This window comes from Coregonus clupeaformis, unplaced genomic scaffold (genome assembly GCF_020615455.1).
Source record: "Coregonus clupeaformis isolate EN_2021a unplaced genomic scaffold, ASM2061545v1 scaf0144, whole genome shotgun sequence".
NCBI classification, from domain to species: Eukaryota; Metazoa; Chordata; class Actinopteri; order Salmoniformes; family Salmonidae; genus Coregonus; species Coregonus clupeaformis.
In genome coordinates this window covers 75,977-101,229 of record NW_025533599.1, presented here as the reverse complement: position 1 = coordinate 101,229, position 25,253 = coordinate 75,977, and the positions used below count along the sequence as shown (strand labels likewise).

Sequence of the window (25,253 nt, the reverse complement as noted above, 5' to 3'; positions counted from 1 at the left end):
AGGCACATTATTACTGCATACAATAGCTGTAGGATCAGCAGAGGTAGTCAGGGCAGTTAGAGGGACATAAATTAGGTTACTTAAATTGTGTCTACCAATGCCCCTGGTATAATGTACATTTGCTGAAGCGTTATGACAACTCAGCGTCACAATGGTAGGGATTAACTGAGCTGGGCTTGTATCATTCATAAGTCATTGTCTCAACGCAGCCTTATAATGCTGTGAAAGGATCCAGGAACCCAAATGATTTGGGTGGATCCCATCGTCCTTATAAAATTGGCTTCATCAAAAGTTAGGTATTTATATTTAATGAATATTGGTTATGTTTTAGTCAAACATAACAAACCGAGTGTTTCAAGCATACAGTGTTCAGCTGCTACTTGTTGTGTGTATGTACTGACATGTATGTGTAACTGATAGATGCACACACACACACACACACACACACACACACACACACACACACACACACACACACACACACACACACACACACACAACATAATGTTTTAAAATGTATGTAAATTGTAAAGTATTTTGTCTGTAATGTCTTTTTCGAAATGTGTCGGACCCCAGTAAGACTAGCTGTCGCCATTGGCTTCGGCTAATGAGGATCCTAATAAATCAAATCAAATGATCCTCAAATAAAATAAAATTGTATTTGTCACATACAAGTGTTTAGCAGATGTTATTGCTGGTGTAGCGAAATGCTTGTGCTTCTAGCTCCGACAGTGCAGTAATATCTAACAGGTAATATCTTTCAATTTCACAACATATACCCAATACACACAAATCTAAGTAATGATCATTATATATTGGCGCCGGAGAAGATGGCTGCCGTTTTACAGCCCTCTAACCAATTGTACTATTATGTGTGTTTTTTCACGTTATTTGTAATTTATTCTGTACATAATGTTTCTACCATAGTCTCTTATAACAAACAAGAGCTTCTGGATATCAGGACAGTGATTACTCACCTCGTATTGGACAAAGTTTTTTGCTTCAACGAGTCGGACACGAAGGATATCCTACAGACACCCGACAAGGCCCAAATCCCCGTCATTCGCAGGAGAAAGAGACTGAGATATCGTGGACGTAGGTCGGGGTGCCTTGTAAGGATCCGACGGCGAGCGAGTAAACTGCCTCTTCCATCAATCCTATTAGCCAATGTTCAATCATTTGAAAATAAATTAGATTACCTAATATTACGGTTATCCTACCAATGGGACATTAAAAACTGTAATATCTTATGTTTCACTGAGTCGTTGCATTGCAGTGCTAGCTGTGCCACTAGAGATCCTGGTTCAAATCCAGGCTCTGTCATAGCTGGCCGCGACCGGGAGACCCATGGGGTGGCGCACAATTGTCCCAGTGTTGTCCAGGGTAAGGGAAGGAAATGGCCGGCAGGGATGTAGCTCAGTTGGTAGAGCATGGTGTTTGCAATGCCAGGGTTGTGGGTTCAATTCCCACGGGGGGCCATTGTGAAAAATAAAAAAATTATGTCTACAATCACTAACTGTAAGTCGCTCTGGATAAGAGCGTCTGCTAAATGACGCAAATGTAAAGCAGGAAGCACCAGTGACTCGGTTAATAAAAAAGTGGTCAGATGATGCTAAGCTACAGGACTGTTTTGCTAGCACAGACTGGAACATGTTCCGGGATTCTTCAGATAGCATTGAGGAGTACACCACATCAGTCACTGGCTTCATCAATAAGTGCATCGATGACGTCGTCCCCACAGTGACCGTACGTACATACCCCAACCAGAAGCCATGGATTACAGGCAACATCCACACTGAGCTAAAGGGTAGAGCTACCGCTTTCAAGGAGCGGGACTCTAACCCGGACGCTTATAAGAAATCCCGCTATGCCCTCCGACGAACCATCAAACAGGCAAAGAGTCAATACAGGACTAAGATTTAATCGTATTACACCGGCTCTGACGCTCATCAGATGTGGCAGGGCTTGAAAACTATTACAGACTACAAAGGGAAGCCGCGAGCTGCCCAGTGACACAAGCCTACCAGATGAGCTAAACCACTTCTATGCTCACTTCGAGGCAAGCAATACTGAAGCATGCATGAGAGCACCAGCTGTTCCGGATGACTATATGATCATGCTCTCGTAGCCGATGTGAGTAAGACTTTTAAGCAGGTCAACATTCACAAGGCCGCAGGGACAGACGGATTACCAGGACGTGTACTCCGAGCATGTGCTGACCAACGGGCAAGTGTCTTCACTGACATTTTCAACATGTCCCTGACTGAGTCTGTAATACCAACATGTTTCAAGCAGACCACCATAGTCCCCGTGCCCAAGGACACTAAGATAACCTGCCTAAATGACTACCGACCCGTAGCACTGACGTCTGTAGCCATGAAGTGCTTTGAAAGGCTGATCATGGCTCACATCAACACCATTATCCCAGAAACCCTAGACCCACTCCAATTTGCATACTGCCCCAACAGATCCACAGATGATGCAATCTCTATTGCACTCCACACTGCCCTTTCCCACCTGAGCCTACGTGAGAATGCTATTCATTGACTACAGCTCAGCGTTCAACACCATAGTGCCCTTACACCTCATCACTAAGCTAAGGATTCTGGGACTAAACACCTCTCTCTGCAACTGGATCCTGGACTTCCTGACAGGCCGCCCCCAGGTGGTAAGGGTAGGTAACAACACATCTGCCATGCTGATCCTCAACACGGGGGCCCCTCAGGGGTGCGTGCTCAGTCCCCTCCTGTACTCCCTGTTCACCCATGACTGCATGGCCAGGCACGACTCCAACACCATCATTAAGTTTGCCGACGACACAACAGTGGTAGGCCTGATCACCCACAATGATGAGACAGCCTATAGGGAGGAGGTCAGAGACCTGGCCGTGTGGTGACAGGATAACAACCTCTCCCTCAATGTGACCAAGACAAAGGAGATGATTTTGGACTACAGGAAAAAAAAGAGGACTGAGCACCCCCCATTCTCATCGACGGGGCTGTAGTGGAACAGGTTGAGAGCTTCAAGTTCCTTGGTGTCCACATAACCAACAAACTATCATGGTCCAAACACACCAAGACAGTCGTGAAGAGGGCACGACAAAGCCTATTCCCCCTCAGGAGACTGAAAATATTTGGCAAGGGTCTTCAGAATGTTCTACAGCTGCACCATCGAGAGCATCTTACTGGTTGCATCACCGCTTGGTATGGCATCTGCTCGGCCTCCGACCGCAAGACACTACAGAGGGTAGTGCGTACGGCCCAGTACATCACTGGGGCCAAGCTTCCTGCCATCCAGGACCTCTATACCAGGCGGTGTCAGAGGAAGGCCCTCAAAATTGTCAAAGACTCCAGCCACCCTAGTCATAGACTGTTCTCTCTGCTACTGCACAACAAACAGTACCGGAGCGCCATGTCTAGGTCCAAAAGGCTTCTCAACAGCTTCTACCCCCAAGCCATAAGACTCCTGAACAGTTAATCATGGCTACCCGGACTACTTGCACTGCCCCCCCACCCCCACCCCATCTTTTTACACTGCTGCTACTCTGTTAATTATTTATACATAGTCACTTTAACTCTACCCACATGTACATATTACCTCAACTACCTCAACTTTCCGGTGCCCCCGCACATTGACTCTGCACCGGTACCCCCCTTGTATATAGCCTCCCTACTGTGGTTTTATTTTACTTCTGCTCTTTTTTTCTCAACACTTTTTTGATGTTGTTGTTTTATTTTACTTTTTTATTTAAAAATAAATTCATTGTTGGTTAAGGGCTGTAAGTAAGCATTTCACGGTAATGTCTACACCTGTTGTATTCGGGCGCATGTGGCAAATAAAAATGTATTTTATTTTATTTGAATGAATTAATAATATATACATATATGGACGGGCGATGTCAGAGCAGCATGGACTAAGATACAGTAGAATAGTATAGAATACAGTATATAAATGTACATATGAGATGAGTAATACAAGATATGTAAACATTATTAAAGTGGCTAGTGTTCCATTTCTTAAAGTGGCCAGTGATTTCTAGTCTATGTCTATAGGCAGCAGCCTCGAATGTGCCAGTGATGGCTGTTTAACAGTCTGATGGCCTTGAGATGGAAGCTGTTTTTCAGTCTCTCGGTCCTAGCTTTGATGCACCTGTACTGACCTCACCTTCTGGATGATAGCGGGGTGAACAGGCAGTGGCTCGGGTGGTTGATGTCATTGATTATCTTTTTGGCCTTCCTGTGACATCGGGTGCTCTAGGTGTTCTAGTTTGCCCCCGGTAATGCGTTCAGCAGACTGCACCACCCTCTGGAGAGCCTTGCAATTGCGGGCGGTGCAGTTGCTGTACCAGGCGGTAATACAGCCCGACAGGATGCTCTCAATTTTGCATCTGTAAAAGTTTGTGAGGGTTGTAGGTGCCAAGCCAAATGTCTTTAGCCTCCTGAGGTTGAATAGGTTCTGTTGCGCCTTCTTCACCACACTGTCTGCGTGGGTGATCCAGTTTGTCAGTGATGTGTACACCAAGGAACTTGAAGCTTTTCACTTCAATCAAGTTTACTACTGTTGTGTCGTCTGCAAACTTGATGATGGTGTTGGAGGCGTGCTTGGCCACACAGTCATGGGTGAACAGGGAGTACAGGAGGGGGCTGAGCACACACCCTTGTGGGGCCCCAGTGTTGAGGATCAGCGAAGTGGAGGTGTTGTTCCGTCAGGAAGTCCAGGACCCAGTTGCACAGGGCGGGGTTCAGACCCAGGGCCTTGAGCTTATGGAGGGTACTATGGTGTTCAATGCTGAGTTATAGTCAATGAACAGCATTCTTACATTGGTTTTCCTCTTGTCCAGATGGGATAGGGCAGTGTGCAGAGTGATGGCGATTGCATCGTCTGTGGATCTATTGGGGCGGTAAGCAAATTGAAGTGGGTCTAGGGTGGCAGCTAAGGTAGAGGTGATATGATCCTTGACTAGTCTCTCAAAGCACTTCATGATGACAGAGGTGAGTGCTACGGGGCGATAGTCGTTTAGTTCAGTTACCTTTGCTTTCTTAGTTACAGGAACAATGGTGGCCATCTTGAAGTATGACTGGGATAAGGAGAGATTGAATATGCTCGTAAACACGCCAGCCAGTTGGTCTGCGCATGCTCTGAGGACACGGCTAGGGATGCCGACTGGGCGGGAAGCCTTGCAAGTGTTAATACGTTTAAATGTTTTACTCACGTCGGCCATGGAGAAGGAGAGCCCACAGTCCTTGGTAGCGGGCCGCATCAGTGGCACTGTGTTATCCTCAAAGCGGGCGAAGAAGGTGTTTAGCTTGTCTGGAAGCAAGACATCGGTCTCTGCGACGTGGCTGGTTTTCCTTTTGTAGTCCGTGATTGTCTGTAGACCCTGCCACATACGTCTCGTGTCTGAGCCGTTGAATTGCGACTCCACTTCGTCTCTATACTGATGTTTTGCTTGTTTGATTTCCTTGCGGAGTGAATAACTACACTGTTTGTATTGTGCCATATTCCTAGTCAACTTGCCATGGTTAAATTTACATTTACATTACATTTACGTCATTTAGCAGACGCTCTTATCCAGAGCGACTTACATTATTATTATATATATATATATATATATATAAAAAATCATACCCCCTGTGGGAATCGAACCCACAACCCTGGCGTTGCAAACGCCATGCTCTATCAACTGAGCTACATCCCTGCCGGCCATTCCCTCCCCTACCCTGGACGACGCTGGTCCAATTGCGCGCCGCCCCATGGGTCTCCCGGTCACGGCCAGCTACAACAGAGCCTGGATTTGAACCAGGATCTCTAGTGGCAAAGCTAGCACTGTGATGCAGTGCCTTAGACCACTGCGCCACTCAGGAGACAGATGCAGTGGTTCGCGCGAACGCTGCCATCTATCCACGGTTTCTGTTCAGGGTAGGTTTTAATAGTCACAGTGGGTACGAGATCTCCTATACACTTCCTGATAAACTCAGTTACCGTATCAGTGTGTCCTCTAAATTATTTTCGCAAGCTACCTGGAACATATCCTTGTCCGTGTGATCAAAACAATCCTGAAGTGTGGATTCCGATTGGTCAGACCAGTGTTGGGATAGTCCTTAGCACGGGTACTTCCTGTTTGAGTTTCTGCCTATAGGAAGGGAGAAGCAAAATGTAGTTGTGGTCAGATTTTCCGAAAGGAGGGCGGGGGAGGTTCTTGTAAGCATCCCGGAAATTCGAATAACAGTGGTGTTTTAGCAGCGCGAGTACTACAGTCGATATATTGATAGAACTTCGGCGGCCTAGTCCTCAAATTTGCTTTGTTAAAATCCCCAGCTACAATAAATGCAGCCTTAGGATATGTGGTTTCCAGTTTGCATAAAGTCCAGTGAAGTTCTTTGAGGGCCGTCGTGGTATCGGCTTGAGGGGGGCTATAAACGGCCGTGGCTATAATGGAGGAAAATTCTTTTGGGAGATAATATGGTCGGCATTTGATTGTGAGGTATTCGAGGTCGGGGGAAAAAAGGATTTGAGTTCCTGTATGTTGCTACAATTACATCATGAGTCGTTAATCATGAAACGCACACCTCCGCCCTTCTGCTTCCCGGAGAGGTATTTATTCCTGTATGCGAGATGAACTGAGAACCCCTCTGGCTGGACCGATTTCTACAGAGTATCTCTGGAAAGAAATCCTTGCCCTGAGCTCGTCAACTTTGTTATCCAAAGACTGAACATTAGCGAGTAATATACTCAGAAGCGGTGGGTGGTGTGCGCACGTCCTAAGTCGAACCAGCAGGCCGCCTCAAGTGCCTCTCCTCCACCGGCGATGTTTTGGGTCAGCCTCTTGAATCAGTTCAATTGCTCTGGGTTGAGCGAACAAAGGATCTGCTTCGGGGAAGTCGTATTCCTGGTCGTAATGCTGGTAGTTCTGGTGAGTTACCGCCGCTCTGATATCCAATAGTTATTCCCGGCTGTATGTAATGACACAAAAGATTTCCTGAGCTAATAATGTAAAAAATAATACATAAAAAAACTAAATACCGCAAAGGCCGCCATCTCCGTTGGCTCCGTCATACCGTCTGAGATCTCAAAACGGTATTTTATATACCGTGTCCATAGAAGGTCTACACCCCCCTTGGATTTCTTCACATTTTATTGTGTTACAAAGTGTGATTAAAATGGATTGAATTGTAATTTTTTGTTAACGAGCTACACAAAATAATCAAATGTCAAAGTGGAAGACAAATTCTAACATTTTGTAAAGATTTACGAAAAATAAAACACTAATATACCTTCATTAGATAAGTATTCAACCCTCTGAGTCAATACATGTTAGAAACACCTTTGGTAGCGATTACAGCTTTGAGTCTTCTTGGGTAAGTCTCATAAGAGCTTTGCACACCTGTATTGTGCAATATTTGCCCTTTATTCTTTTGAAAATGTTTCAAGCTCTGTCAAGGTTTTTGGGATCATGGCTTGCCAGAAATGTTCAAGTCTTGCCATAGACTATAAAGCAGATTTAAGTCAAAACTCAGGAACAGTCACTCTCTTCTTGGTAAACAACTCCACAGTCTTTGCTGATGATGATGCAGCCACCACCAGGCTTGAAAATAAGGAGGAAGTGTATTCCTTTGCCGTGTTTTTTTGTAGTATTACCTTGGTGCCTTGTTGCATACATATGCATGTTTTGGAATATGTTTATTCTGTATATTTGTATTATTATTTTCACTCTGTCATTTATGTCATTATTGTGGGGTGACTACGATGTTGTTGATCCATCCTCAATTTTCTGTTGGCTCATGTAGCTGTTTTAAAATCACCATTGGCCTCATGGTGACATCCCTAAGCAGTTTCCTTCCATTCCTGCAGCTCAGTTCAGACGGATTTAATCTTTGATGTGTCTGGGTGGTTTAATACATCATCCATAGCATAATTATTAACTTGACCATTCTTAAAGATATATTCTATGTCTGATTTGTTATTGTTACCCATCTACCTATCACTGCCCTTAGTTATGAGGCTTTCGAAAAGCTCCTTGGACTTTATAGTTGAATCTGTGCTTGAAATGCAATACTTGACAGAGGGATCGTACAGGTGTTGTATGTATGAGGGACAGAGGAAAGGGTAGTCATTGTCAACCCCTATTATTTCAGGCAGAGTGAGTCCATGTCACCTATTATGTGATTTTTTAAGCCAAATTGTACTAATTGTACAAATGTGTAGAATTTTCTTTTCACTTTGACATTATGGAGTATTACAATTAAATATATTTCAATCCCACTTTGTAACGCAACTAAATGTGAAAAAACACATGACCACCATCATTCCTGTTCCCAAGAACTCTAAGGCTTCATGCCACAATGACTACCGCCCTGTAGCACTCATATCTATAATCATGAAGTGCTTTGAGAGGCTGGTTATGGCACACATCAACTCCATCATCCCAGACATCCTAGATCCACTCCAATTTGCACACCGCCCCAACAGATCCATAGACGACGCAATCTCAATTGCACTCCACACTGCCCTCACTCACCTAGATAAGAAGAATACCTATGTGAGAATGCTGTTCATTAACTACATCTCAACGTTCAACATCATTGTCTCCTCCAAGCTCCTCACCAAGCTTAGGACCCTGGGACTGAACACCTCCCTCTGCAACTGGATCCTGGACTTCCTGATGGGCTGACCCCAGGTGGTGAGGGTAGGCAACATCACCTTCACAACGCTGACCCTCAACACGGGGGGCCCCACAGTGGTGTGTGCTTAGTCCCCTCCTGTACTCCCTGTTCACCAACGACTGCGTGGCCACGCACGACTCCAACACCATCATCAAGTTTGCTGACGACACGACGATGGTAAGCCTGACCTACAGGGAGGATGTCAGTGACCTGGCAGTGTGGCGCTGGAACAACAACCTCTCCCTCAATGTCAGTAAGACCAAGGAGGTGACCATGGACTACAGGAAACGTGGGGGCGAGCACGCCCCCATCCACATTGACGGGGCTGCAGTGGAGCGGGTCGAGAGCTTCAAGTTCCTTGGTGTCCAAATCACTAAGAACTTAAAATGGTCCATACACTCGCACACAGTCATGAAGAATGCACGACAGCGCCTCTTTCCCCTCAGGAGGTTAAAAAGGTTTGGCATGGGCCTTCACATCCTCGAAATGTTATACAGCTGTTCCATTGAGAGCGTCTTGACTGGCTGCATCCCTGCTTGGTATGGCAATAGCACCACCCTCGATCGCATGGTGCTACTGAGGGTGGTGTGGACAGCCCAGTATATCACTGGGGCCGAGCTCCCTGCCATCCAGAAACTCTATATCAGGCGGTGTGAAAGGAAGGCCCGGAAAATCCTTAAAGACTCCAACCACCCAAGCCATAGACTGTTCTCTCTGCTTCCACATGGCAAAAGGTACCGGTGCATCAAGTCTGACACCAACAGGCTCCTGAACAGCTTCTATCCCCATGCCATAAGACTTCTAAATAGCTAACTAAACAAAATGGTTACACGGACTATCTGAGTTAACATCTGTATTTTATTCTTGCACACTCACAGAGCCCTATTCACTACACACACTGATACTCCAACACACATACAAACAGTCACTCCATCATTTGCTCACACACACATAATATGCACATACATTTATACTAACTCTACAGACACCCACTCACATACAATCATCAAATACGCTACTGCTACTCTGTTTATCATACACTATATATACAAAAGTATGTGGACACCCTTTCAAATTAGTGAATTTGGCTATTTCAGTAACACCTGTTGCTGACAGGTGTATAAAATCGAGCACACAGCCATGCGATCTCCATAGACAAACATTGGCAGTAGAATGGCCTTATTGAAGAGCTCAGTGACCTTCAACGTAGCACCGTCATAGGATGCCACCTTTCCAACAAGTCAGTTTGTCAAATTTCTGTCCTGCTAGACCTTCACCGGTCAACTGTAAGTGCTGTTATTGTGAAGTGGAAATGTCTAGGACAGGGGTGTCAAACGTCCGGCCCGCGGGCCGGATCAGGCCCGCAAACGGGTTTAATCCGGCCCGCGAGATGATTTTGTAAAGTATAAAAATGAGCTACAATTTTTCAATAAAAGAAACTGCTGTTCCAATTGTGTCCACTGGATGGCGCAATAGCAATTGTGTTAAGCAAGCAAACTGTTTATACCGGGGCAGAGCAAATAGGTCAAGCAAGTGCAGCCAGTCCGGATGAGCTACTTTGTTTTGCCCGCGATATTTATTACGGCTTCTACTTTTAACATTATGTGCTTTGGCACCCTCATTGCCCCAATATGTCTCTGTCAAAAAGAGAAAAGTGGACCCAGAGTGCAGAGTGTTCCAAGAAAAATTGTCATCCTTCTATTTATTCACGGAATTGAATGGGAAAGCTGTATGTTTGGTGTGTTCACAGCATGTTGCAGTGCTGAAAGAATATAACCTTCGTCGCCACTATGTGAGTCTTCATGCCGACAAATATGACAACTTTCAAGGACAGCGGAGAAGAGAGAAGGTGAATGAACTGTTGGTGGGTCTGAAGAAACAGCAGTCTGTGTTTACTCACAGCCGAGACATCAGTGACGCTGCAGTGAAAGCTAGCTACCTCATTGCTAATGAAATCGCAGTGGCTTCAAAACCATTTAGTGAGGGTGAATTTGTAAAAAGATGCATGATGAAGGCAGCAGAGATTGTGTGCCCTGAAAAGCACCAGGCTTTTGCAAATATCAGCCTGACAAGAAACACAGTTGCAGACAGGATTTCCGATCTTTCAGTGGATTTGGACAGCCAGTTGAAGCAAAAAGTAAAGTCATTTATTGCGTTTTCGGTTGCAATTGATGAAAGCATGGACATTACAGATGTTGCACAACTGGCCATTTTCATCCGCGGAGTTGATGACACATTGACCGTCACCGAGGAGTTCGTGGAGTTGGTGCCGATGACAGATACAAAGACAGCAGCTGATATTTTCACTGCACTCGTCGGCGCGCTGGACAGGGTCGGAGTGGACTGGTCCCGCACTGTCAGCCTGGCTACAGATGATGCGCCCTCAATTATCGGGAAAAAAGCAGGCGTTATGACAAAGTTCAGAGAGAAAGTGCAATCTGCAAATGGAGGACGTGATTTTTGGACTTTTCACTGTATTTTGCACCAGGAGGCTTTGTGTTGCAAGTCATTAAAGATGGATAACGTCATGAATAAAACAAAGCTGCGCTCAAGGCTCACGCACAAGCACTTGAATCACATCCTGAAGTTGGCTGCCACTCAGGATGTGACGCCTGATATTGATGCGCTGGTGAAAGCTAAAAGATGCCAGGTATCAGGAGTCAAATAAACTATGCAACCCCACTTAAAGTGCTGCATATAGTTCTGTGATCTGTGATATACTTCTGTGAATCACTGAGGCATTGTGTGTTTGTGTGTTGTTTGTCCTCAGAATTTCAAATAACTTGAGGTGTTTTATGATTAATAGTGATGTTGTGCTTTTGGACACACTGTCCTCAGTCTCCAGCTTTATGTTTATATGTTTTTATGTTGATGTGCTATTGTTTTTAATTGATTTTATTTTATTTGTATATTTAACCTATTCTTGACTCTGTGGTTCTTGCACTTGTTTGGGGAACAGGATTTCATTATTTGTATCTACATTTCTGCCTGAGAAATGACACCCTGATATAGTTCTGTGATCTGTGAAACAGTTATGTGAATCACTGAGGCATTGTGTGTTTGTGTGTTCTTTTTCTTTAGAATTTTCAAATAAACTTGAGGTGTTTTATGATTAATAGTGATGTTGTGCTTGTACTATTTTGGACACACTGTCCTCAGGCTCCAGCTTTATGTTTTATGTTGATAGTATTAAAACAAAGAAAACAATCTGAAGTTGTTGTTTTTAAGTTATATATACCATGATTTTACCGGTCCGGCCCACTTGGGAATAGATTTTCCTCCATGTGGCCCCTGAGCTAAAATGAGTTTGACACCCCTGGTCTAGGAGAAACAACGGCTCAGCTGCGAAGTGGTAGGCCACACAAGCTCACAGAAGGGATCGCTGAGTGCTGAAGCGCATAGCGCTTTCAAATCGCCTGTCCTCGGCTGCAACACGCACTACCGAGTTCCAAACTGCCTCTGGAAGCAATGTCAGCACAATAACTGTTCGTCGAGAGCTTCATGAAATGGGTTTCCATGGCCGAACAGCTGCACACAAGCCTAAGATCACCATGCGCAATGCCAAGTGTCGGCTGGAGTGGTGTAAAGCTCGCCGCCATTGGACTCTGGAGCAGTGGAAACTCGTTCTCTGGAGTGATGAATCACGCTTCACCACCTGGCAGTCCGACGGATGAAATGGGTTTGGCGGATGCCAGGAGAACGTTACCTGCCCAAATGCATAGTGCCAACGGTAAAGTTTGGTTGAGGAGGAATAATGGTCTGGGGCTGTTTTTTATGGTTCGGGCTAGGCCTGTTAGTTCCAGGAAAGGGATATGTTAACGCTACAGCATACAATGACATTCTAGACGATTTTGTGCTTCCAACTTTGTGGCAACAGTTTGGGGAATGCCCTTTCCTGTTTCCGCATGACAATGCCCCCGTGCACAAAGCGAGGTCCATACAGAAATGGTTTGTCGAGATCGGTGTGGAAGAACTTGACTGGCCTGAACAGAGCCCTTACCTCATCCCCATCGAACACTTTTGGAATTAATTGGAACGCCGACTGTGAGCCAGCCCTAATCGCCCAACATCAGTGCCCGACCTCACTAAATCTCTTGTGGCTGAATTGAAGCAATAGTATAGTATGCTTACTTACTTTATCGTGTTCTTCTTATTTCTTATGTTTATATCTTGTGTGTTGTTGTTCTACCTTGTTATTTTTAGTATTACATTGTTATTGATTACTGCATTGTTGGGGTTAAAGCTCGCAAGAAAGGCATTTCACTGTACTTGTGCATATGACATTAAATCTTGGAACTTGAAACTATAGGCACTGTAATGTCCCCAGCGCAAGAACTGAGTCTGGTAAGAGTGCTTTTAGCTTACCTGCCCCATCATCTTTGAACACTTTTCTGAAGGACCTGAAACTTTTTATTCCGATTGATGATTTTAAATCCCAGATTGGAGGGCTGCTGACCATGAATTGTACATATTTTTAAACCTGCTCTTTGGAGATCTCTTATGCGCTTTGCACTGTTTTAACTTCCATGCATTGTTATGTTTTATGTTGTTTTGTATCTCATATGTTGTTATATGTGTGCTGCTTTCTTGGCCTGTGCTCTCTTGTAAAAGAGATGTAAATCTCAATGTGACTTCTGTGGTTAAAAAACGGATTACAAAATAGACACTGCTCAAAAAAATAAAGGGAACACTTAAACAACACAATGTAACTCCAAGTCAATCACACTTCTGTGAAATCAAACTGTCCACTTAGGAAGCAACACTGATTGACAATAAATTTCACATGCTGTTGTGCAAGTGGAATAGACAACAGATGGAAATTGTAGGCAATTAGCAAGACACCCCCAATAAAGGACTGGTTTTGAAGTTGGTGACCACAGACCACTTCTCAGTTCCTATGCTTCCTGGCTGATGTTTTGGTCACTTTTGAATGCTGGTGGTGCTTTCACTCTAGTGGTAGCATGAGACGGAGTCTACAACCCACACAAGTGGCTCAGATAGTGCAGCTCATCCAGGATGGCACATCAATGCGAGCTGTGGCAAGAAGGTTTGCTGTGTCTGTCAGCGTAGTGTCCAGAGCATGGAGGCGCTACCAGGAGACAGGCCAGTACATCAGGAGACGTGGAGGAGGCCGTAGGGAGGGCAACAACCCAGCAGCAGGACTGCTACCTCCGCCTTTGTGCAAGGAGGAGCAGGAGGAGCACTGCCAGAGCCCTGCAAAATGACCTCCAGCAGGCCACAAATGTGCATGTGTCTGCTCAAACGGTCAGAAACAGACTCCATGAGGGTGGTATGAGGGCCCGACGTCCACAGGTGGGGGTTGTGCTTACAGCCCAACACCGTGCAGGACGTTTGGCATTTGCCAGAGAACACCAAGATTGGCAAATTCGCCACTGGCGCCCTGTGCTCTTCACAGATGAAAGCAGGTTCACACTGAGCACATGTGACAGACGTGACAGAGTCTGGAGACGCCGTGGAGAACGTTCTGCTGCCTGCAACATCCTCCAGCATGACCGGTTTGGCGGTGGGTCAGTCATGGTGTGGGGTGGCATTTCTTTGGGGGGCTGCACAGCCCTCCATGTGCTCGCCAGAGGTAGCCTGACTGCCATTAGGTACCGAGATGAGATCCTCAGACCCCTTGTGAGACCATATGCTGGTTGGTTGGCACTGGGTTCCTCCTAATGCAAGACAATGCTAGACCTCATGTGGCTGGAGTGTGTCAGCAGTTCCTGCAAGAGGAAGGCATTGATGCTATGGACTGGCCCGCCCGTTCCCCAGACCTGAATCCAATTGAGCACATCTGGGACATCATGTCTCGCGCCATCCACCAACGCCACGTTGCACCACAGACTGTCCAGGAGTTGGCGGATGCTTTAGTCCAGGTCTGGGAGGAGATCCCTCAGGAGACTTTCCGCCACCTCATCAGGAGCATGCCCAGGCATGGGGGGGTCACGTGGAAGCCACACACACTACTGAGCCTCATTTTGACTTGTTTTAAGGACATTACATCAAAGTTGGATCAGCCTGTAGTGTGGTTTTCCACTTTAATTTTGAGGGTGACTCCAAATCCAGACCTCCATGGGTTGATGGTCCTCTGTAGCTCAGCTGGTAGAGCACGGCGCTTGTAACGCCAAGGTAGTGGGTTCGATCCCCGGGACCACCCATACACAAAAATGTATGCACGCATGACTGTAAGTCGCTTTGGATAAAAGCGTCTGCTAAATGGCATATTATTATTATTGATAAATTTGATTTCCATTGATCATTTTTGTGTGATTTTGTTGTCAGCACATTCAACTATGTAAAGAAAAAAGTATTTAATAAGATTATTTCATTCATTCAGATCTAGGATGTGTTATTTTAGTGTTCCCTTTATTTTTTTGAGCAGTGTATAAATATAAATGACAAAAAGGGTTCATCTGTACAAACAATAGTACGCATGTATAAACAGCATGGGATCAAGCAGCCATCATACCGCTCAGGAAGGAGACGCGTTCAGTCTCCTAGACATGAACGTACTTTGGTGCAGAAAGTGCTAATCAATCCCAGAACAACAGCAAAGGACCTTGCGAAGATGCTGGAGGAAACAGGTACAAAAGTATCTATATCCACAGTAGAACAAGTCCTATATCGACATAACCTGAAAGGCCGCTCAGCAAGGAAGAAGCCACCAAAACTCCAAAACCGCCATAAAAAAGCCAGACTACGGTTTGCAACTGCACATGGGGACAAAGATCATAGTTTTTGGAGAAATGTCCTCTGGTCTAATGAAACAAAAATATAACTGTTTGGCCATAATGACCATCATTATGTTTGGAGGAAAAAGGGGTCCTTGCAAGCCGAAGAACACCATCCCAACCGTGTAGCACGGGGGTGGCAGCATCATGCTGTGGGGGTGCTTTGCTGCAGGAGGGACTTGGGCACTTCACAAAATAGATGGCATCATGAGGAAGGAAAAGTATGTGGTTATATTGAAGCAACATCTCAAGACATCAGTCAGGAAGTTAAAGCTTGGTCGCAAATGGGTCTTCCAAATGGACAATGACCCCAAGCATACTTCCAAAGTTGTGGCAAAATGGCTTAAGGACAACAAAGTCAAGGTAATGGAGTGGCCATCACAAAGCCCTGACTTCAATCCTTTAGCAAATTTGTGGGCAGAACTGAAAAAGCGTGTGCGAGCAAGGAGGCCTACAAACCTGATTCAGTTACACGAGCTCTGTCCGGAGGAATGGGCCGAAATTCACCCAACTTATTGTGGGAAGCTTGTGGAAGGCTACCCGAAATGTTTGACCCAAGATCAACAATTTAAAGGCAATGCTACCGAATACTAATTGAGTGTATGTCAACTTCTGGGAATGTGATGAAAGAAATAAAAGCTGAAATAAATCATTCTCTCTACTATTATTCTGACATTTCACATTCTTAAAATAAAGTGGTGATCCTAACTGTCCTAAAACAGGGAATCTTTACTAGGATTAAATGTCAGGAATTGTGAAAAACTGAGTTTAAATGTATTTGGCTAAGGTGTATGTAAACTTCCGACTTCAACTGTATATAGTGCACTACTTTTGACCAGAGCCCCGATCTCATATTACTGTATTGATAAATGTTGTAATATATTTTTAAATGCTGACGTCACAAATATATCATTTGTACAATTCTTTAGAAAAATGTAATTATTTGTCACTTTTGACTGTGTAAAACCCTACCTGCAGTGCAAGTTTTTTCTTAGAGAGTGAGTTGGAAATATCTTGTTTTGGAACACAATGTGATTGTTTGTCTCTCTGAAATCAATCTAGTGATAGGTTTCAAACAAATAGATGTATGTCATTTAACAACCCCATGGCATGATCAGATGGTGAAAAAACACACCAATCTCTTTAATATGTTATTTAAACAAATAAAGCTAATTTACCAAACATTTCAGAAAATGGATATGAAACATTTTAGAATTAAACTCTTCAATTACAGTCAGCTATTGACAGCCAATTACTTGTGTTGTTTCTTTACCACCTACATCAGTAAAGGCAATGTTGCTCCCATTGTAATTACCATACATAACATAGAGGATGCTCTTTCTTCAAGTCTTAGCTAATTGTTTAAAGGCTTCAGTGTAAGGCACTCCCACTGTGTAACAGTACATCCATGTTGTAGCCTGTGGGTAACAGGGACATGTTTATAGTTTGACAATTTAATTCATTGTAGAGGAATTCTGTTAATGAGTGCAGTGATAACTTGTACCTCTAGAGTCCCTAATGCATCCAACTGTGTTCATTAAAAGTTAAAGAAAAACTTGACATGCTGGTTATATCAACTGCAACATGATACTGTATATGCATTGAACTTAAGTGGATAACAGTCTTTCCCCCATATAAAACATTATGCTTTGTCATGTGATGACTCCTGTACCCTACAGCCCTTACGGTGCCTTGCGAAAGTATTCACCCCCCTTGGCATTTTTCTGATTTTGTTGCCTTACAACCTGGAATTAAAATAGATTTTTTGGGGGGGTTGTATCATTTGATTTACACAACATGCCTACCACTTTGAAGATGCAAAATATGTTTTATTGTGAAACAAACAAGAAATAAGAAGAAAAAAAAACGGAAAACTTGAGCGTGCATAACTATTCACCTCCCCCAAAGACAATACTTTGTAGAGCCACCTTTTGCAGCAATTACAATTGGGGTATGTCTCTATAAGCTTGGCACATCTAGCCACTGTGAGTTTTGCCCATTCTTCAAGGCAAAACTGCTCCAGCTCCTTCAAGTTGGATGGGTTCCGCTGGTGTACAGCAATCTTTAAGTCATACCACAGATTCTCAATTGGATTGAGGTCTGGGCTTTGACTAGGCCATTCCAAGACATTAAAATGTTTCCCCTTAAACCACTCGAGTGTTGCTTTAGCAGTATGCTTAGGGTCATTGTCCTGCTGGAAGGTGAACCTCCGTCCTAGTCTCAAATCTCTGGAAGACTGAAACAGATTTCCCTCAAGATTTTCCCTGTATTTAGCGGCAACCATCATTCCTTCAATTCTGACCAGTTTCCCAGTCCCTACCAATGAAAAACATCCCCACAGCATGATGCTGCCACCACCATGCTTCACTGTGGGGATGGTGTTCTCTGAGTGATGAGAGGTGTTGGGTTTGCGCCGGACATAGCATTTTCCTTGATGGCCAAAAAGCTCAATTTTAGTTTAATCTGACCAGAGTACCTCCTTCCATATGTTTGGGGAGTCTCCCACATGCCTTTTGGCGAACACCAAATGCATTTGCTTATTTTTTTCTTTAAGCATTGGCTTTTTCTGGCCACTCTTCCATAAAGCCCAGCTCTGTGGAGTGTACGGCTTAAAGTGGTCCTATGGACAGATACTCCAATCTCCGCTGTGGAGCTCCTTCAGGGTTATCTTTGGTCTCTTTGTTGCCTCTCTGATTAATGCCCTCCTTGCCTGGTCCGTGAGTTTTGGTGGGCAGCCCTCTCTTGGCAGGTTTGTTGTGGGGCCATATTCTTTCAATTTTTTATTAATGGATTTAGTGGTGCTCCGTGGGATGTTCAAAGTTTCTGATATTTATAACCCAACCTTGATCTGTACTTCTCCACAACTTTGTCCCTGACCTGTTTGGAGAGCTCCTTGGTCTTCATGGTGCCGCTTGCTTGGTGGTGCCCCTTGCTTAGTGGTGTTGCAGACTTTGGGGCCTTTCAGAACAGGTGTATATATACTGAGATCATGTGACAGATCATGTGACACAGATTGCACACAGGTGGAATTTATTTAACTCTTTATGTGACTTCTGAAGGTAATTGGTTGCACCAGATCTTATTTAGGGGCTTCAAAGCAAAGGGGGTGAATACATATGCACACACCACTTTTCCGTTATTTATTCTTTCGAATTTTCTGAAACAAGTTATTTTTTTCATTTCACTTCACCAATTTGGACTATTTTGTTTATGTCCATTACATGAAATCCAAATAAAAATCCATTTAAATAACAGGTTGTAATGCAACAAAATAGGAAAAACGCCAAGGGGGATGAACACTTTTGCAAGGCACTGTATACACCATAGACTGTATAACATGTGTTAACCTCTCAGAACCACTCTCATTCCCCACCCTGTCCTACTTGACCATACTTAACCACTCACTAAATCCACAGAGTGATGAAACTAACTTCTCAAGCATGCATCAGTCTGAACATCAAAGACTCAAGTCATTTCTGAAGCATCAGCAGTGTTTTTCTAACAGGAGATGACAGAATGGCCCACAGTACTTATAGGGTTCATCGTTCTTGTCCTCTGATGACCAACTTTGACATGATGAGCCATGAATATGTCAGATATGACTCAAATGAGCTGTGAAGGGACATTGGGATAGAATATGTATGCCAGATATTGTGTTTAAGGAATTCCACCATGGCCCAGTGTCATTAGTTCAGACATAATTTAATCAGATCTATCATCAATCTCATGCTGGATCTATTTCAACACTATCACATTTTTATCCTACAGCCTAGCCTGCACACTCTTATTAGTTATTGTGACCAACTCAAAACTACTCACTTTAACTTTTAAAACCCATAGCAATGCTCTCAGCAATCTTAAAAAAAAAGACAATATAGGCTATTACTACATGGCTGTCCATTTAGTTTGCTTTTGTGGCTTCATGGCCAGACGATGTAAGTCTAGGCCTAGAGTTGACATGTTTGTGTGGGTTTATTTAACTTACTCTGTGCACATCTCTAGAGAAAAAAGCTTATGTAATTTATGTTTTAGAGAGATAGTAAAAATCATTTTTTAATTGCAAAGCCCTCATCAGAGCTTTACTGCACCCTGCAAACGCATGCACATGAGTGAGCACTTGTCCAAACTTTTCACTCCTACATGCATTCCCACTTAATTGGAAATACTGGATCAATGCATTCTGATTACAAGGCTTCACTGGATAGTTTGTTTCTCGCTTACAACAGTGCTTTTCAGCCTTAACCTGTGTTTTTCCTCACTGAACCTCTTCACCTCCTACCCCCCGCAGCCAGCCATGTCCCTATCGATCATTAATCAGCTTTTCATTCATCAAAGGAATACTGCGATATTCTGGCAATGCTATGCTACCGTACCTGTAGACTTCCATTCATTGTGCTAATGCTAGTTAGCATTGGCTCGCGAAACTACCACTAACTTCCTTTATAGTGCACGCAGAGACATAATTTATTTAAATCCATGAGGTCATCTGACTCTGGGTAAGTAAATTCCAGAGTCTTGCAGTATCCGTTTAAGTAGAGAAAGTTGCAGATTCATCAGGCTGGCATCTATCTGAGCCTGGCCTCTGTGCAGCATGCTGGATAAACACTGCTACAATATACTGTATGTACCACTGGATCATCTGGTCTTTTTGGTTTCTAGGCTTTGATACTTATCAGGCTTTGATATCTTTGCTTTTTCACGACTACATTCTATCTAGCCTGCCCAGTCATGTGATTGAGTGGCCATAGAGAGACACAGCACATCTCGCTAGCTCAGAAATAATAATCTCTTGATCTGATGATTTTTGGTATGTCATTTTTCTGCCTCGTTGCACAGAGTTAGGGCACTGCTGAATCCCCTGGTCTGCTGAAATAGATCAATGGAGGGAACATGTCCCACTGCTTTGGCAGTGGCATGGTGCTTGTAGCCGGAGATGAAAAAGGCAGCTCCGGATCTAATTAAGCATGATTTTTTAATGTCATCAGTTCCTTGATATGATAAGATGAAGGGACACGCGGAATGCCCGTCAAGTTGTTTCTAACGGATTACTTAGAGCGCAGGAATGAGATGCAGATGCACTTCCAAGATTCCCTGTCTTATTAAATGACTTGTCAATCAGAACTTCACATCTCCTATGCAGGCTAACAAATGAAGACGAGCGCCAAGGCTATGAGAAGCTATTAATAGAGTTACCGGAAAAAATACAAAGAAAAAAAAGACAATACCCGAGGAAGCCCAGAAGAAAAGTCTTAAGCATGCTTGAAGGCTTTGTCATCTCACTTCACAATCGCATTATGTTCCACTTTTAAGCAATTGGAGTCTCCATGCATGCCTCCCAGCCAGATGCTGCAGGAATAGAGATATTCACTCTGAAAAAGGGAACTTTGAGAGGGAATAAGGTACCCACTAGGGAGTGGATATTGAGGATTAATTTATCTGCTGTCTGGCTCTCTTATTCCCTGCCCTCTCTCTCTTTTTTTCCTCTCTCACTCGCTCTTTCTCCCTCTCCAACTCTCTCTCCCCTCTCATCCCAACCCTCTTGCTCGTTCCCTATCTGGCTTGATATTTAGGCTGCCTCCCCTGATCTGTCACTCAGCAGATCAGGGGAGGCAGCCTGATCCGGGGGTGTTCATGTTCTACAGGGCGGTTTTCTACATTTCTCGTAACTTGAAATGGCTAAGGTATTGTAAATGATGACAATTACTGTCATTTTCTCATTATGTAGATTTCTGGAGCATTTTCTCTTCTTCTGTAAAAGCCTCCCTTGTTTGTCAATTCAGCCCTAAGTCTCTTAAAACAAAAGGATTGGAGATTGAATGAGACCCACTGCCTCTTTATTTGTACACGGTACAGTTTAATACAAAGACACGGAATGCCTCATATGCCCCAGGGATAGGCAGAGACAACAGGAGTGGGAGAGAGAGAGAGGAGTGAGCTCAGGAATAAGACACTCATTTCCACTAAGGTTGGAATGGAGTGTTCCAAATGGGTTGTGAAAGCAAACATATACAGTGCATAGTACTAGTATGTTTTCACCTTTTCAAGTTGCAGAGACCAATGCTGCCCTCTTTTATCATTCAGTGTTGAGGAATACATACGCTGATGATGGAAGTCTGACTTTTCCCATTGAATCACAGTTTGTGCCTTTCGGATGTTATGAAATGGGTTTTCTGCCCATCTTAAAGGAAACGGCAGATGTCTCAGTGGACTTGTGATATGAAAAATTCAATTTAAAAGGATGAGAGAAAGAATGGGGCACGGCCTATTTTCATTCCCCCACAACAAGATATATGAGAATGATGTTCTATTGTGAGGGGGAAATGATGCCAATCGTACTGTAGAGAAATTCTTTCATAATTAAATTCAATTTCCTCTAAATCCCAATAGCAAGCTACTCTGCCAAAGAGAGCATGAGTGACAGAGAGACGGAAACAGAAAGGGAGGGATACAGAGGAAGATGGAGGGAGAGAGAGCAGTGTGGAAAGAGATTGAGACTGAGACAAAGGGGAGATGGAGGGAAGGAGAGCGGTGTGGAAAGAGATTGAGACTGAGACAAAGGGGAGATAGAGGGAGAGAGGCACATAGAGATGGAGGGAGGGTAGGATTTTTGCAGAGAAGCAGAGCGAATGGCATGGAGCATTGAAAAGATAGAAGAGAGAGAGAAAGAGGGGTCGATAGGGGTAATGGTCTAACTAGGGCAATCAGAGCAAAAGTACACATTTTAGAGTGAAGTGGCAGTAAATGGTATTGTAACGACTATCAATTCATGTACGTAGAGCTTTTTTAGAGACAGGTGGTTTACCGATTTACCCTTTTTCTAACTGATCAAAGTCAGATGATTCACTGTAAAGCCAGTTCTAGCATGGGGGATGCCGCTTGGGATCTATTTTGGTTCAGAGTATGCGTGTTAGAGGGTCAAAGATTTTTCTTGAAAGTTCATCTGGATTCATTATACTCATTTGACATAGATTTGCCAAGATCAATTAAATCATATTATAACAAGATTTAACACCTGTGTGTAACTATCCACATATTTGTAAAGTAAAACGTGTATCTTATATAATACTCATATAGGTTTATAGAAGTATATACAGTACCTTGTTCAACACAAACTCTGGCTCTGTATGTATTGTTAACTCTGACAGTTTGTTAGTGGCCCTGCATGTAAATCCTAGCAGCATTACCAGTTAGTTGCAGAGTGTTGTGAGTGCGCTGTGGCTCTGGCACTCTGGGCGTGTATGCGGGGATCAATGAGCCGCTTCCTCTGAATTCATGGAGAGCACAGGAAAAATGAGCTACACTAACAAATTTGACAATGAAGGAGTGCACCTCTGAAGAGATGCAGCAAGCATAAAATCATAGAAAGCGAAGCAGAAGCGAAAGAATTGCGTACGGATCTGTTTTTATTTTCGATTTCACTCCCGTCTCCTCTGTTACCACCCCAACCCCCTCTCGTTTTTTCTCTTTCTCTATCATATAGTGGTTTTTGTACTGTAGGTGCAATAGCTTGGAGGCAAGCAGTGTGGAACTGGAGTCTTCAAGTCCAGGCTTATCAATGAGACACAGCTACCAGAAAACTCGAGGACAAGAGGCAGAGGGAGAGGGGGAGGGAGGGGGACAAGGGCAGGAGGCAGGAACAAGAAGCACAGGGAGGAGGGAGGGGACAGGGGCAGGAGGCGGGGACAAGAGGGAGAGGAGGAGGGAGGGGGACAGGGGCAGGAGGCGGGGACAAGAGGGAGAGGGGGAGGAGGGAGGGAGGGAGGGAGGGGACAGGGGCAGGGGCAGGAGGCGGGGACAAGAGGGAGAGGGGGCGGGAGGAGGACGGCAGGAGTCGGGGACAAGAGGGAGAGGGGGAGGGAGGGGGACAGGGGCAGGAGGCGGGGGAAAAGAGGGAGAGGGGGAGGGAGGGGGACAGGGGCAGGAAGCGGGGAAAAGAGGGAGAGGGGGGAGGGAGTGAGGGGACAGGGGAAGGAGATAGGGACAAGAGGGAGATAGTATAATGGGTCCAACATGAGTTAGGATGGAGAACAGAGGATAAGGACAAAGGAAGGAAAAACATTTGTTTATGTAAAGGATGTAAGGAAAGAGAGGGAGCAAATAGATGGCTAGATTAACAAACTGTTACATATTGCCATTCGGTGAGATATCGTGTATTCATGCTCTGCACTGTCCCTGAGAATACCTTCCTCTCCATGGAAAACCCTTTCTATGCCCAGGAAATGCACTTAACAACGAGTGCAGCAGCCTTGAAATGTCATACTGTTGTCACAGTGCTGCCATGCATTACTGCAGCCAGCCTCAGCGAGTGTGAATGTAGCTGCCACATCTAGTGACGAATCTCACTGTTCATACCGTTTCATATGACAGGATGCAGGAGTAATGGTGTGAATGAACTCGCATACAAAAAAGCTCTCCCACCAGCCTCCCTGGCCCATGCTGAGCTGAGAATGTCTCTCCTTCCATTAGAGCAGCACTTCTTATCAGACCACACCTAATGTGAGAAGAACATACTGATCCCAGGCTGTTCCATCAGCCAGCTACTGGCTACAGGGCATCATTTACACTCTACTGGGCCAGGTCAAGCAACACCTCAGTCTGGGCCTCAAACTCTCTGATTCTGACAAATCCCATCTGTATGTTCTCTTGCACTCCTATCATGATCATTTCATGTGACAATGATCAGGTCCTGATCATTCTGACATCAATCAGATTTATCAGATATTCACATTTACATACAGTCCTCTCTGATTTTGCTTTAGCCCCACCCCCAGATCCAATTCTTTCAGAGTTTCCAGCCTCTAGTCATCTAGAATCTCCTCCAAGTCGCCTCTAGCCCTCAGCTTTGACCCCGACTGCCAGCCCAATGTCCCCTCTCCTGCTCAACCCCCCCTCTGTCTCCTCTCTGTACCCCTTCCAGCCCTCGTGGAGTAGTTGTGTTCTGACTAAAAAGGAATCTTATTTCCCATCTGCGTATCTCCAGCCACCCAGCCTACCATACATAGCCTACTCGGGGAAAATGCTGACTCTGGATCAATGCCTAGAGGAGCAGTTTAAGCAAGAATCCATATTTAAACAACTAAATGCACCCTTACATTTAAATAGTAATGTGTCTGCTTAGGATTCCCTTAATCACAGTTTGAGTTACCATTACCTCAGTCCGTTCTAGTAAAGCAATAACCGGCTTGATTGAAATATCACAATAAGAATGATAACCCACGTCCCAATAAAAGTCTGTATGCTAAGTACATTATATCCGAGTTGCAGGGTACGTGTAGGCCTTAACACAGATCAAACAATGCAATTTGCATTCTTCATGAGGCATGGTATTCTTTCTTACAGTAGATCAAGCAATTCCATTTGCAATTCTCCACAAAGGGTGATGTGCACATTTTTCACAGTAGATAAAATAATGTCACTTACATTTAGGTTGCACCAGAAGTGTGGTGTGCATGTTCTTATTACAGATCAAATAATGTAATTAAGGGAGGAAACACATGTTATGCCCTACGACACACACATTCAAACACACTCTCACAAACACATACTATACACATACACACACATACATAGAAAGATAGTTTTTATAAAGTGTCTGAGTATGTAGAAAGCATCTCGTTCAGTTAGGTTTAAATTGATGGCTAAGGCTAACTTAATTGTCCCGGGCAAATGTTATCCGTGGACTTTTTGTATGGTCATGACCATTTGCACTGGGCCATGTGGGAGGAGGAAGTGTACATGCAGCATACGTGGGGCTGCACTTCAGAAGTACTGATTGTGAGTGAAAGAAAGACAGAATGAATGAAACAGAGGAGAGGAAGAGCAAATTAAGGGTTGATAGATAATAAATGATTGA

General features: G+C 44.3%; 1 protein-coding gene across 1 annotated transcript in view; it reads left to right on the top strand.

Annotated features, from left to right (window-relative positions):
* Positions 1-25,253, top strand: part of LOC121573772 (protocadherin-1-like) — a 138,865-nt gene that overhangs the window by 70,669 nt on the left and 42,943 nt on the right. The gene's annotated exons all lie outside the window — the stretch shown is intronic.